The 15,042-nt window shown below is 39.7% G+C and overlaps 1 long non-coding RNA gene across 4 annotated transcripts; it reads left to right on the top strand.

Annotated features, from left to right (window-relative positions):
• The first annotated feature begins 952 nt into the window (after positions 1 to 952).
• Positions 953 to 3,156, top strand: LOC125513808 (uncharacterized). 4 transcript variants are annotated; one of them, XR_015608356.1, is made up of 3 exons: positions 1,142 to 1,763; positions 1,870 to 2,433; positions 2,547 to 3,156. It is a non-coding gene; the product is annotated as an uncharacterized LOC125513808 (long non-coding RNA). The 4 variants fall into 4 exon arrangements; XR_015608357.1 differs by having other exon boundaries at positions 2,520 to 3,156; XR_015608355.1 differs by having other exon boundaries at positions 953 to 1,763; positions 1,870 to 3,156.
• The last annotated feature ends 11,886 nt before the right edge of the window (positions 3,157 to 15,042 follow it).

Below are 15,042 nucleotides of genomic sequence, written 5' to 3'. Positions count from 1 at the left end.
TTAAAGCTTCAACTGAAACCCAACTCTGACGATATCCTAGATACAAATTGCATTGGGATTTAGATCTACCCATTTAGAGTTTAACTATTTGTCATGCCTCTCATTGTTCCTTACTTTCTATGACCGTCCTCTTGAAATATAAACTGATCAGCTAACATCATGTTCATCTATCAAGAATGTACGCGTGTAATGTTTTCCATTATCCAAATGTAAAATTGACGGTGAATGAACATACTTAATACACTTGGAAATGTCAAATATGAACACATATTCCATTGTTGGTCAACGCCTTTTTGTTTGGTACCCATCATTCGGTCATTTTCATTTATACATAGTCTATCTCTGTTGATGTTAGTTGAGTTCATTTATTAAAGAGGTACTTAGGATTTAAGTCCACATGAAAACTGACTAGAAATAAGTAAATTTCAGACATTGATGATATGATTTTCCATGGCAAAACAAATATTTATAGAAAGTTGTACACGGATGTCCCGCAGCAACATGCGGGGAAATTATCTAGTTAATTAAGTAGCTAATACTAGCTAGCTACCACCTCTTTAATTCTAGTTTCAATACCATTATCATGCTTGATTAATTATTATCTGATTGAATTATTTTCTCATAAAGACCCTGAAGCAGGTGTCGAGGACTGATTTATGTGCATACTACGTTTGCGAGAACATTCGCATGATGACGTCCGAAAGGACCAGAACTGATAGAGACCAATGGGTATGTTTGCCAGAACACTATTCACAATTTTTACATAATTATCTAATATATATACACACAACTAATACATGCATATTGATCTCTTTCTTTAAAGATGGAGATGCGGGATAAGCTCCTACCATCAGCTCGCATACGAGCAATCTAAAAGGAAATAGCTAGATTTTTGCTCGATCAGGTCATAGATCCCAAAGAAGAATACTATTACAAGCTATAATGCGTTCATATGTAATGATCTGCAGATTCTAGGAGAAATTGTATATACCAAATTATACACACACATACATGTGTATGTATGAATGGTCGTACGAGACATTCGATAATATATATATAGAGAGTAGCACTATTCTAATCCGAAGATCAGAATAGTTATTCGGATCACGGTCGGCGCTATATAGGCCCGAAGACACGTTCCCGAGCTACCGAAACCCACGAAGAAAAAAACAAGCCCACTCCACGCCTCCTCGTCCACCACCTCGCCCGATCCCCAACCTCCGGATCTCCCCAGTCCCAGCGACGCCGAGCTCCCCCTGACCCCGCCTCCACCAGGCGTCGCTGCCCCCGCCCCCGCCCCCTTCAACTCCCGCCCCGCCGGCAAGCCGGGCGCCGCCATGCCCGCCCTTCCCTTTGACCGATCTCCTCCTTCCTCACCGTCGACGTCGTGGGAGCACCCATCCCGCTGCCCAGACCCTAGCCAGTGACGCCGCCACCGCCACGCAGCCGCAGCCACGCCCCTGTCGACGGCGCCGCCGCAGCCCCACCCCCGCCGGCGACGCAACCGCAGCCCCGACCCCAGCCGATGACGCGCAACACCACCTGCCAGAGCACCTCGTGGAAGCCCGATCCAGCGAGGATCCTTCACCACCCTCCACTCTCCGGTGACCACCAGCCCGCGTGCGGATGGTGTGCTATCCTGCAGATCGAGGAGGCGTCGAACTTCAGATGGAGGAGGCCACAACCTGCAGCTGGCCGCGCCATGGTTGCGCGTCACCGGCATCCTCCGTCACGCTCGGCACCTCCTGAGCGTTGGAGTGAAGGTCGACTCGTATGCACTCTGCAGTTCATTTTCTACTGATCCTGTAGCGCCTAAATCCATCGCGCACTTATATCGCAAGGTTCTTGCGTGTGTGTTTTGTCCTGCAGGGCATTTTCTTCAGGGCAGTGGAGAGCACCCTCACCCTGATCCCATCTGCAGCAGCGCCCCGAGTCCTCCCAAAGCAGCCTTGAGCCGTTCAAGTATGCAGCCCCGGGCCGTTCAACGACGGAGCTGCCGACCGTTCGTGAACACAACACCCCGGATCCTGCTGCCCACCATCCTGTAAAGGGAGACTTATTGTGAAGACTTCAAACTGAGTACAGAAGACTCGATTAATTTTTGCTCCCTTCTTGAAAGGAAGAGGGGAGTTGGTTCTCTTTTGAGGTTGCGACTCGATTAATCGATTAATTACAGCTTATTTTCGACCTTCCTGTGCTAGTAGATCTTTTCCCAATTCTGATCTTCTTTCGTTTGCTGTTTGGATTTATTCCCTTCGCTCTTCTTCGACCGCGCTCATAAATACGGCCTTGTAATCTTGTGGAAAGGAGCAGTGCAGTGCATGTGAATACATATGGCCTGAAGCTGCTATAATTGTCCAAAATCCGGTGTTTGCTACTGCAATCCGAGTGAAGTATATTTGGAAACATGCCTGCCTCGAGTCTTCTACTCTGGTATGCTCGCATCACACAGTATGACAGTATACTACACAAAATAGCATGGGAGTGATTCCTGCAAAAGCTCAAATTCTGCTGACAAGTTGTGTGCTGCGTTTGGCACTTTTCAGTCCTGAACCAGCAGTCCTCGAGGCAGGATGTACTACTACCTGGACTCATCTGCCCCGGAGGCACAACACGAACCAAGCCCCATGTTTTTCAGTGACTGACTCAGTAGTCCTTGATGGTCGAACATCCGGCAGCTAGCCCGTACTGCACCACCATATCTTGCCATCTTATGATCCCAGCAAAATGTTGAAGTAAAACACACACCACCAGGAGGAGAGTATATGTCAAGGAAGGACTGGTGAAATAGCAGGGCAAAGATGCCACACTAATGCTGAGCCGGAGTGGTAGCGTGTGTGCGAGAAGACTCGTTTGTTTGGGTTGGGGAGCCAGCCGAGCCAACGCACACTTGGTGGACAGTCTATCTGGTTCGTACGCCCGGCCATGATATTGTGTCCGAAAAGAAGACTCAAATGGGCACGTTCAACTACTGTGTCCCCAGCCATGAAAACTTGTGGCCCGTCATGGTCTCCTCACACCTAAACGGCTGCCATTTTTCTATTAGTGAAATTTCCTCTGTTTTGGATTTATGAAGATGGAACAGATCACTGTTTAGAGTTTTGTTGGTACGCTGTTGCTGCAGTTTAAAATGACAGAGAGAGAGATTTCTTTTAAGAGATGAGCGCTGCTGCCGTCCTTAGTTAAAGAAATGAGAAGAGAGAGAGAGAGAGAGAGAGAGAGAGAGAGCGCATATAGGATATAGTGGGTGTGTGCTGGATAGAAACCACTAACTTTAGAAAAAAAAGTATTTCTTTATCTGGCACTTAGTGGGTGTGTCTTTCTCTGAATAGTGGGTAGTGCAGGCATATACTATGCTTTGCCTGTTTCATGTCCTCTTCAATTGGTAAATTGTTGGTAGTATGTTACATAGCGCTTTCTTGCATGTATTGCCGCTAGGAAGTTCAAAGAACAGTTACACAGCGCTTTCTTGCATGTATTGCCGCTAGGAAGTTCAAAGAACAGAAAACTTAAAGTTCAGGTATGAAACCACACAAATTTCATAGAAGAAAAAAAATACGTACAGACTGGAAAAGTTCACGAGAGAAACACAGAAAGTTGAGAAACAAAAAGCCAATAGTTCATTTTCGAGAAAAAGTGAAGTTCAAAAAAAAGAGAAACATCACTAAAAAATCAATGTGCAAAAAAACATACCAGAGATTTTAGAGGAAAAAACTCAAGAATTTTGTGGGTATACCTAAAAGATTCTATACTATGTCAAGAAGTTTCATGTTTCTCAAAGCACCAAAAAGTTCAAAATTAAAATAACAAAGTAATTCAATATTTATATTGAAGAATGATCCCTCTATCCCATAATATAAGAACGTTTTTGACACTAGCACTAGTGTCAAAAACCCTAGAAGTTCAATTTGAAATAACCGAGAAGGTCAAAGAACCTAGAAGTTCAAATTTAAAAACTTAGAAAGTTGTTTACTTATTTAAAACCATATTTTTTTCTAAGAAGTTCAAAGTCAAAAAAGAGAGAAGTTCAAAGGTTAAAAAAACTCAGATGTTTTCTCGTTACTAAAGAATAAAATGAAGTTCAAATTAAAATAAAAAGGTAAAGCTAAAAAAGTTTAAAAAGAATTATCCCCCTAAAAAACCCATGAAGTTCAAATAAGTTTAAATTCAAATAATAGAAAACAACTCATATTTACAAAAAGAAGGATGTTCCATTTTTAAAAAATAAAAAAGGAGCCTCAAATTTAAAAAGGCGAGCAGTTCAATGTTAATATAACAATAAGATTTTTCTCGTGTCTAAAAACTGAAACCAATAATAATTTTTATGGATTTAAAGCCTAGAGGTTCAAATTTAAAAATATGAAGAAGTTCAATGTTTATAGAAACCGTAAGAAGATCAAATTAAAAAAAGCATCTCAAACAAATTCATATAAAAAGGGATTATCTCTGTTCAAAAAACTTAGAAGTTTATTTTTAAAATACGGAATAGGTCGATGTTTATTAAGAAACTAGGATTTTTTCCGTTACTAAAATAAATAACACCAAGTCCAAATTGAAAAACCAAGAAGTTCAATTTTTAAAAATAGAATAGTTTAATGTATATGAAAAACCCAGATTTTCCTCGTTAGTAAACAATAGACCAAAAAGTTCAATTTCAAAAAACTGGAGCAGTTTGATATTTATTACAAAACTCGAACTTTTCCCGTTACTAACAAAAAGATTCTCCTCCCCGTAGTTGGTATGCATCTACTACAGAAAAAATACATCGACCTTAGAAGTTCACATATAGCTGGGAAGGAACAACTATAGCTCTCTCTATGCACATGTTGTGTTTGGAGAGGCATGGTTTTGATTTTGATTTTGGGCTTGGATGTACAAGTTGTATGATGAAGGTGAGACAACTAAGTGAAGTCCATTTGCACATGTGAAATTCAGTGAGCCGTATGAAAGGGAATAAGATCGTTTGTTTATTTGGCCCCCATTTGTACATCGGGTTATCTAATTTCTTATTTCCTATTGTTTCATGAAGTTTAATAGTATGCTTTGATGCAAAAAAGTGCTTTTAGTATGTTTTGTTGGGGAACGTAGTAATTTCAAAAAATTTCCTACGCACACGCAAGATCATGGTGATGCATAGCAACGAGAGGGGAGAGTGTGACCTACGTACCCTTGTAGATCGACAACGGAAGCGTTAGCACAACGTGGTTGATGTAGTCGTACGTCTTCACGGCCCGACCGATCAAGCACCGAAACTACGGCACCTCCGAGTTCTAGCACACGTTCAGCTCGATGACGATCCCCGGACTCCGATCCAGCAAAGTGTCGGGGAAGAGTTCCGTCAGCACGACGGCGTGGTGACGATCTTGATGTACTACCGTCGCAGGGCTTCGCCTAAGCACCGCTACAATATTATCGAGGACTATGGTGGAAGGGGGCACCGCACACGGCTAAGAATATGATCACGTGGATCAACTTGTGTGTCTAGGGGTGCCCTCTGCCTCCGTATATAAAGGATCAAAGGGGGGGGGGTGCGGCCGGCCAGGAGAGGGCGCGCCAGGAGGAGTCCTACTCCCTCCGGGAGTAGGATTCCCCCCCTTTCCTAGTTGGAATAGGATTCGGGAGGAGGGAAAGAGGAGAGAGAGAAGGAAGGGGGGCGCCGGCCCCCTCTCCTTGTCCTATTCGGACTAGGGGGGGGGGAGGGGCGCGTGGCCCAGCCCTGGCCACCTCTCCTCTCTTCCACTAAAGCCCACTAAGGCCCATATACCTCCCGGGGGGTTCTGGTAACCTCCCAATACTCCGGTAAAATCCCGATTTCACCCAGAACACTTCCGATATCCAAATATAGGCTTCCAATATATCAATCTTTATGTCTCGACCATTTCGAGACTCCTCGTCATGTCCGTGATCACATCCGGGACTCCGAACAAACTTTGGTACATCAAAATGCATAAACTCATAATATAACTGTCACCAAAACTTTAAGCGTGCGGACCCTACGGGTTCGAGAACAATGTAGACATGACCGAGACACGTCTCCGGTCAATAACCAATAGCGGAACCTGGATGCTCATATTGGCTCCCACATATTCTATGAAGATCTTTATTGGTCAGACCGCATAACAACATACGTTGTTCCCTTTGTCATCGGTATGTTACTTACCCGAGATTCGATCGTCGGTATCTCAATACCTAGTTCAATCTCGTTACCGGCAAGTCTCTTTACTCATTCCGTAATACATCATCTCACAACTAATTCATTAGTTGCAATGCTTGCAAGGCTTATGTGATGTGCATTACCGAGAGGGCCCAGAGATACCTCTCCGACAATCGGAGTGACAAATCCTAATCTCGAAATACGCCAACCCAACATGTACCTTTGGAGACACCTGTAGAGCACCTTTATAATCACCCAGTTACGTTGTGACGTTTGGTAGCACACAAAGCGTTCCTCTGGCAAACGGGAGTTGCATAATCTCATAGTCATAGGAACATGTATAAGTCATGAAGAAAGCAATAGCAACATACTAAACGATCGGGTGCTAAGCTAATGGAATGGGTCATGTCAATCAGATCATTCATCCAATGATGTGATCCCGTTAATCAAATAACAACTCTTTGTCCATGGTTAGGAAACATAACCATCTTTGATTAATGAGCTAGTCAAGTAGAGGCATACTAGTGACACTCTGTTTGTCTATGTATTCACACATGTATTATGTTTCCGTTTAATACAATTCTAGCATGAATAATAAACATTTATCATGATATAAGGAAATAAATAATAACTTTATTATTGCCTCTAGGGCATATTTCCTTCATGTTTAATGTAAAAAAACTAAAAAAAGGTGAAGCCTTAAACAAGTTCAAAAACTATGACACATAGACGTCCAAAACAGCGAGAAGTTCAACTACTATACAAAATGCGTTTCAAATGAGAATATAAAAGTTAGAGTGGTTTGATGTCTATAAAAACTCAGATTTTTTATGTTACTAAAGAGAAGCAAAGGGACATTAAAATTGATAAGAGCCAGAAGTTCACGTACTACACGGTGTGCATTTTGTATTAAAAAAAGAATGAAAAAGAAAATGCTAAAAAAATTGTTGCTAGAAGTTCAAGTGCTCTACCCGAGAAAGTTCATAAATTCTTGTAAGAGAGTTTGAACAAAAATACGTGACAGAAGTTCAAGGTGAAAACAGTGGGAAGTTCAACTACTTCACGGAATGCGTTTCAGAAGAGAATTAAAGAATATGAAACTAAAAGCCTTAAAGTTTGTTGCAAGAAGTTCACGTGCCCCACCCTGCATGGTTCAAAAATTATATTTACGAGATGTCCGTCGTTCATTTACATGTTGTTTTCAAAGGTAAAAAACAACGTTGTTTTGCTATTTAAAAAACTGCTCTCAAACGGCAACGAATTTGTAACACATGTGTACATGAAAAACTTGTTGCGATTCATAAGCTTTCCACCGATTCATAAGCTTTCTGTATAAAAATCGAATACTATTCTTTACTCAAAATATGAAAAGGTGATGTTCAAATTGGAATAACAGAGAAGTTCGGAGTTTATTAAAACCTAGGATTTACTTGTTCAAAAAATAAAAAACACAACGCCTTTTTTTGCACTTTTAAAAACAACCCATAAATGAAAAAAAGTTGTTAGAAGTTCAAGTACTCGGCGAGGAAAAGTTCAAAAAATTCTTGTGAGAGAGGTACACCGTGTATTTAGATGTCCAAAATACATAAAAAAATTATGTTTTTGTGTTTTAAAATAACTCTCTCAAACCAGAGAGAAATTCAAAGTGATAACAACCGGAAGTTCACGTACTACATGGTGTGTATTTCATATAAGAAAAATACAATAAAGTGAAACAGAGTGAAGTTCAAACAAACATGCCCCAGAAGTTCAATTACTTCAAGCAGTGCAAAAAACAACACGTCAAAAATGGAGTGAAGTTCAAACAGACATGCCCGAGAAGTTCAACTACTTCACGCAGTGCTTTTCCATTCATGATGAAGGCAGAAATCATGATCTCATCATTTTCTAATTTACATCAGAACAATAGGAATATCATTTGTGCAAGTTCAAGTCCTCGGGCGGAGAAAGTTAATAAAATTATTGTGAGAGAGGTTTGTACAAAAGGAATATCGTTTGTGTAACACTGACGAATGGATGAGAAAATTACAAACAAAAATACTTTACAGAAGTTCAACGTGAAAACAGCAGGAAGTTCAACTACTACGCTGAATGAATTTTAGATAAAAAACTTCTAAAATCGTCACAAGTATGAAAAAATGATCAACACGGAAAAGTTGCGTGTTTACAATAGCTTTCCATCACTATATCACTTGCTCAATTTCAGTGAGTGGATGGAGAGCTACGAGCAGTGGATCCAGAGGTACGGGCAAAAAAAGCACGTGAAAAACATAGTGAAGTTCAAGTAGACATGCCAAGAAGTTCAGGTTCTTCATGCGGTGCATTTTTAAAGAATCTGTTTCGTGATAAAGGCAGAACGAATGATCCCGTCGTTTTCAAAATTACTTGAAAACGGCTAGGAATCAGAGAAAACCATCAATATGAAAAAGTTTTGCATTTTCCTTAGCTTTTCATCGGTATATTATTTGCCCCATTCCGATAAAGTTTCTAGAAATTACGGCAAAAATACGTTTTTAGCCATTTTCAAAATTGACATAAAACAGTAAGGAATTGAGAGAAATAATATATACAAAAAAGTTTCGCATTTCCTCAATCTTTCCAACGCCATATCATTTGTTGCATCCGGACGCACGGTTAAAAAACTAATTTCAAAATACAAACTCGGTGCAACTTGGATCGTTTTCTAAATTACTTTTAAACCGTTCAAAATTAGAAAAAACTTTCAACATGAAAAAGTAGCGCATTTTCACAAGCTTTCCAACGCCCTATCATTTGCCTCAATTGGATTAGCCGTTTAGAAATTACATTGAAAATACGAAATCGGTTATTCGTTTGCGAAATTTTACGATTTTCCAAATTACTCTTTATCCATAGGGAATTAGAGAAAACTTTCAACATGTCAAAGGAGCGGTTTTGAAGCAGCTTTCCAACGCCATATTATTTGCCTCATTGCGATAAACGGTTTAGAAATGCGATCAAAAATACGATTCATGTTTTTTGTACGAAGAAAAAACGGTTTTCAAAACTTCTCTTAAACCGCTTACATTTTGTCAAAAATTTAACTTGGGTCATGATACTGGTGTCGATAGCTTTCCAACAGTATATCGCAAGCCCCATTTGAACACCTTTAAGTTGAAGTTCAACCTAGTACTCGGAGAAGGTCAGGCGCGTTACTCGGGAAGTTCATGTTGTGATCAGAATATTATTCTGATCCCGTGATCAGAATATATAGTAGCAGTATTCTAATCCCAGGATATCTCAGGATCAGAATAACTATTTGGATCACGGCACGCACTATATAGACAGCGACGAGTTGTTCCAAAACTCCCGAAACTTTGCACATCAGACAAACTCCCAAAATCGAGCCGCCACCTCCGCCGCCCTCCCAAGATTGCCGCCACCTCCGCGGATCACGCCGCCACCTCCGCCATTCTCCTTGGATCGCGCCGCTACACCCCCGTCCCCGGATCGCCCCGCCACATCCCCTTCCCGGATCGCTCCGCCACCACCTCATCCCTCCCCAAATCGCGCCGCCACCTTCTCCCTCCCCTGTCGCGCTGCCACCGCCGCCCACCCTCCTCTACAACGCGTCGCTACTCATCGACCCCCAACGCCGGCGCGCATCCATCCGTCCCTCTACGCTGCCGCGCCTCCCCGAACATCCAGCTTGCCTCCGACCTCGCCCAGTATCTCCTCCCGGCGACGAACCCATGCCTCGCGCGCCTCCTCACTGCTCTCTCCCGGCCATGTGCGCCTCCCCGGTATCTCTGTCAGCCGCCATGCCACCGCCACCTATGACGGCACTCCTGGCAGGGCACTATCGGCCACCACGGGGGCGTCTGCACCAACCCCACCATCGGCGCCCCTTCCTCCATCACCTCCCCGCTCATCATCCCGAAGTCCACCTTTGTCAACGATGTCGTTCAAGTACTATTCCATTCCAAAATCTACTTGTGAGTTTTGTTCTTCGTGACATTGACACTGCTCTCTAATTAGTTCTGTGATTAACAAGAAAAAAGTGCATGAAGATACAGGTGACTTGTTGTATCAACACAAGGGCAGAAGAAAGCAACGCATCTTAATTACTCACGTGGAGATTGAAGGAGGAGAAAAGGTAACTAGCTGAGCAAAACTGGGGGTGCTTCTGGTCTTCTAGATCATGAGCTCAATCCCTCATCCCGCTGGTGATTGAACTGCAGTGCACGGTGTGGTAGAACCCCCTGTATGGCTCGAGTCCATTACCTCGCGTGCTCCTGGTTGCTTCCTCCAACGCAAGAACGAACAGAGTGATCAGCTCGTTTTCTGTTGCTCTTCTTCTTCCACTAATTCTTTAGATTCGAAGTTCAACTTTGCGTCAGATAGAAGTCCAGTTTGATGTTACTCCACACTCACTCTCATGTTTGTGAATTTTTCCTTGGCTTTCTCTTTGTTGAATCACAGATTCACCGGAGCGACACATGACCTCCTAACATCAGCCAACCAGTGCGAAGGCCGCGGATGGCATGTTCTGTGTGTGCATGATGTCGCTATTGGTTTCTGCTGTGAGGCGAAATTAGTTGTTGTTGTTCTAAAGATTCTGTAATTTAACAGAAAATTACAAGAGAAAATAACTTGTTGCGCTACTTTAGATGTGTAGCATTTGGCCACCCATGTGGATGTACTTAAGTTGCCGTCCAGTGATGAGCAGAGCAATTGCAGACAGTAGTTGCAGAAGAACAATGACAACCCATCTTGCTGTCCAGCGAGCTAGCACCACCCATTTATTTCTGAATGTACTAGTTTTGATGTTTGCTTGAACTAAACCATTAAGCTTATCTAAAATTTTGTTGATCTATTCTTCATGGATAGTACAATATTTTTTTGACTGAAATGAAGTTTTGATGTTTGCTTGAACTGAACCTTTATTGATTGTACAATTAACAACTTGTAAATTCAGTTTTAGAACCTAGAAAAAGACTGATGCCAGTGGCTGCCGCTAGACATCTCTTTTTCTCTGCCAGTGCATTTCTCTTTCTCTGACAGTGCGTGCGACGTGGTTGCTTCTGTTGCTATTTGCTGCCGGCCATTGCTAGTTGTTGTGCCCACCCCGATGCCACCGTCTCTTTCTGGCTGCTACGTGGTATGCTACTGTTGTAGTTGACATGACTGCGAGAGAGATACTTCTAAGAGAGTTTAGTTGATGTTGGTGTTCGTGGTTAAAGAAAATGAGAAGAGAGAGACAGAGAGAGGTGTGTGTGTGTGTGTGGGGGGATTTATTTCTTTCTCTCGCACTTCTTAGATTGTGTTTTTTTGACTTGTCGCTAGTGTGTTCCATGTACAAAGCATAGAGTATGCTTGTTTGTTTCATGTACTATACAATTAGCAATATGAAAAATATATATTAGTTTTCATATGTATTCTAGTCACGTGAGTTCACCAAAAAAGCATTGCATGTAGTACTCGTATGTATGTGTGTCAGGTAGCACTTGCTCGCATGTATTACTGTTTGGAAACTGAAAAAAAGAAACCTATAAGTTCAACTAGGAAAAACATAGAATTCATAGAATAAAAAAATAAAAAAATAAGTGCGTAAAAGCCGGGAAGTTCAACCAAAGAAACACAAAAAGTTTAGGAATAAAAGTACAATACTTCATTTTAAAGAAAACATGAAGTTCGAAAAAAATAAAATCAATAAAAAGAAATCCATGTGCAAAAATGTACCGGAGATTTTAGAGGAAAAACTCAAAAAAATTGCCGGTATCTAAAACTTTGCGTACTATTCCCCAAGAATTTTGAAGAATAAAAAAGATTGTATACTAAATCCTAGTAATTTGCGACCCACTTCCACCCGGCTTCGCACTCGTGTAGGAGTGGGTGGATGGAGCACGATCACGGCAATCGCTCGATCCGACAGTGGCAAGTTCCGCCATCATTGTCGAAGTGACATAATTAAATAATAAAGCAACTTAAAAGTTCAAATTAAAAAAAGTAGCAGTTCAATGTATATTCCAAAACCTAGATTTTTAGAATATTATAGAAAAAGATTTTACCCATTTCTTAAAAGATCCTAGAAGTTCAAACTTAAATAACATTGAGGTTTAATTTTTATTACAAAACTAGGATTTTCCCTTGTTACTAAAGGAAAAGCTATGAAGTTCAAATGAAAAATAGCACCACTCAAAATTTATAAAAATCTTGATTTTCTCCTTTTTCTAGAAGAAACCTAGAGGTTCAAATTTAAATAACAGAGAAGTTCAATGTTTATTAGAAAACCATGAAGGTCAAATTAGAAAAACAGAGCAGTTCAAGAAAGTTTATGTAAACTGGTTTTCCCATTTCAAATAAAAACTAGAAGTTCAAATTTAAAAAAATAGAGAAGTTCAATATTTATTACAAAGCCAAGAAGGTCAAATTGAAAAACAGAGCAATTCAAAAAGTTTATTCAATAATGGATTTCTACATTACTAAATAAAAAAACTCTAGACATTTAAATAATTGGCCGGTTCAATATTTATTACAAAACTGGGATTTTTTTCATTATTAAAAGAAATAAACCAAGAACTCCAAGTTACAAAACTAGAGCGGTCCAATATTTATAAAAAAACTCAGATTTCCATTTACGAAATAAATAAAATCAAGAAGTTCAAATTAAAAAAATAAAGGTAGTTTGATGTATTGAGAAAACCCAGAAATTATTTATGGTTCTAGGAAAAATAAAACTATGAAGTTCAATTTTTTTAAATGTTTGATGCTTACTCAAGAACATATTTTTTCTATGAATAAAACTATGAAGTTCAAATTAAAATAACAGAGAAGTGCGAAGTTTATAAAAGCTCATATTTTTTCTCGCTACTAAAGAATAATATGTAGAAGTTCAAATTAAAATAAAGGAACAACTAAAGTCATATTTTCCTAATTATTAAACAATGAAAAAAGGAAGCTAAAAACAAGAAGTTAGGATTTAAAAAATGGAGTAGTTAAATATTCATAAAAAATATTATCATCATTTTGCGTTACAAATGAATAACACCAAGAAGTCCAAATTGAAAAAACTAAAAATTTCATTTTTAAGAAGTTCACGTGCAAGAAGTCCAAATTGAAAATAGAGTAGTTTGATGTATATAAAAAACTCAAATTTGTTGCAAGAAGTTCACGTGCACCTCTGTGCACGGTTCAGAATTTATATTGCCAGGCGCCCGACCTCCAATTACATGTTTTAAAATAGCAAGAAATGACGTCCGATCTTCAACTGCATGTAATTCGACGTATACACAAAAATGTGACAGAAGTTCATAGTGAAAACAACGAGAAGTTCAAGTACTGCAAGGAATGCATTCCAGGTGAGAATAAAAGTATAAAAAACAAAAGCTTAAGAAGTTTGTTGAAAGAAGTTCAAGTGCTCTGTCCGGGGAAATTCAAAAATTCTTGTGAAAGAGGTTCACCTTATATTTCCATGTTCGTAAACACAAAAAAGAAATTGTTTTCTTGCCTTTTAAAATAATTCTCTCAATTCACAAAGAAGTTCAGTGATTATTTGGGAGCAATTTGATTTCAAATAGAAAATAAAAATTCAAATTATAAAAATGGAAAAAGTTCTTGTACTATACGGTTTGTTTAATATGAGAAAAAATGAATAAAAAGGCAAGATCCAATTTTTTTGTTGTTATAAGTTCAAGTCCTCGGTCGGAGAAAGTTAAAAAAAATATTTGTGAGAGAGGTTTGTACAAAAGAAATATCATTTGTGTAACACTGACGAATGAATAAGATAATTACAAACGAAAGTACGTCACAGAAGTTCAACGTGAAAATAGCACGAAGTTCAACTACTACGCCGAATGAATTTCAGATGAGAAACTTCTAAAATCATCCCGAGTATGAAAAAACGATCAACACGGGAAAGTTGTGTGCTTACAGCAGCTTTCCACCGGTATATCACTTGCTCAATTCCAGTGTGTGGATGGAGAGCTACGAGCAGTGGATGGAGAGCTACGAGCAAAAAATCACGTGAAAAACAGAGTGAAGTTCAGGTACACGCACCGAGAAGTTCAGGTTCTTCACGCGGTGCATTTTTGAAGAATTTGTTTCGCGATAAAGGCAGAACGAATGATCTCGCCGTTTTCGAAATTACATGAGCCGTTTTCGAAATTACATGAAAACGGCTAGGAATCATAGAAAACTATCAACATGGAAAACTTTCGCATTTTCCATAGCTTTTCAGAGGTATATTATTTGCCTCATTCTGATAAAGTTTGTAGAAATTACAGGGAAAATACTTTTTTAGCCATTTTCCAAATTGACTTAAAACCATAAGGAATTGGGAGAAACAATATATACAAAATAGTTTCGCATTTTTCAAGCTTTCCAACGCCATATCATTTGCTTCATTCGGACGTACCATTAAAAAATTAGCTCAAAAATACGAACTCAGTGGAACTTGTACCGTTTTCTAAATTACTTTTAAACCGTTCAAAATTAGGAAAAACTTTTAACATGAAAAAGTAGCGCATTTTCATAAGCTTTCCAACTCCATATTATTTGCCTCAATTGGATTAGCCGTTTAGAAATGGCATCGAAAATACAAACTCGGGTGTTCCGTTTGCAAAATTCTACGATTTTCCAAATTACTCTTTATCCATAGGGAATTAGAGAAAACTTTCAACATGTAGAAGGAGAGGTTTTGTAGCAGCTTTCCAACGCCATATTATTTGCCTCATTCCGATAAACGGTTTAGAAATGCGATCGAAAATACGATTCATGTTTTTTGTATGAAGAAAAACGGTTTTCAAAACTACTCTTAAACGGCTTACATTTTGCCAAAAAATTAACTTGGATCATGATACTCGTGTCCATAGCTTTTCAACGGTATATCGCAAGCCCCATTTGGACAATGTTGGCGGAAGTTCAACCTA

This window comes from Triticum urartu, chromosome 6A, assembly GCF_056163025.1.
Source record: "Triticum urartu cultivar PI428250 chromosome 6A, HENAU_Tu73, whole genome shotgun sequence".
NCBI lineage: Eukaryota > Viridiplantae > Streptophyta > Magnoliopsida > Poales > Poaceae > Triticum > Triticum urartu.
Note: the sequence above shows the minus strand (reverse complement) of the source record. Positions and strands in the feature narration are given on the sequence as shown.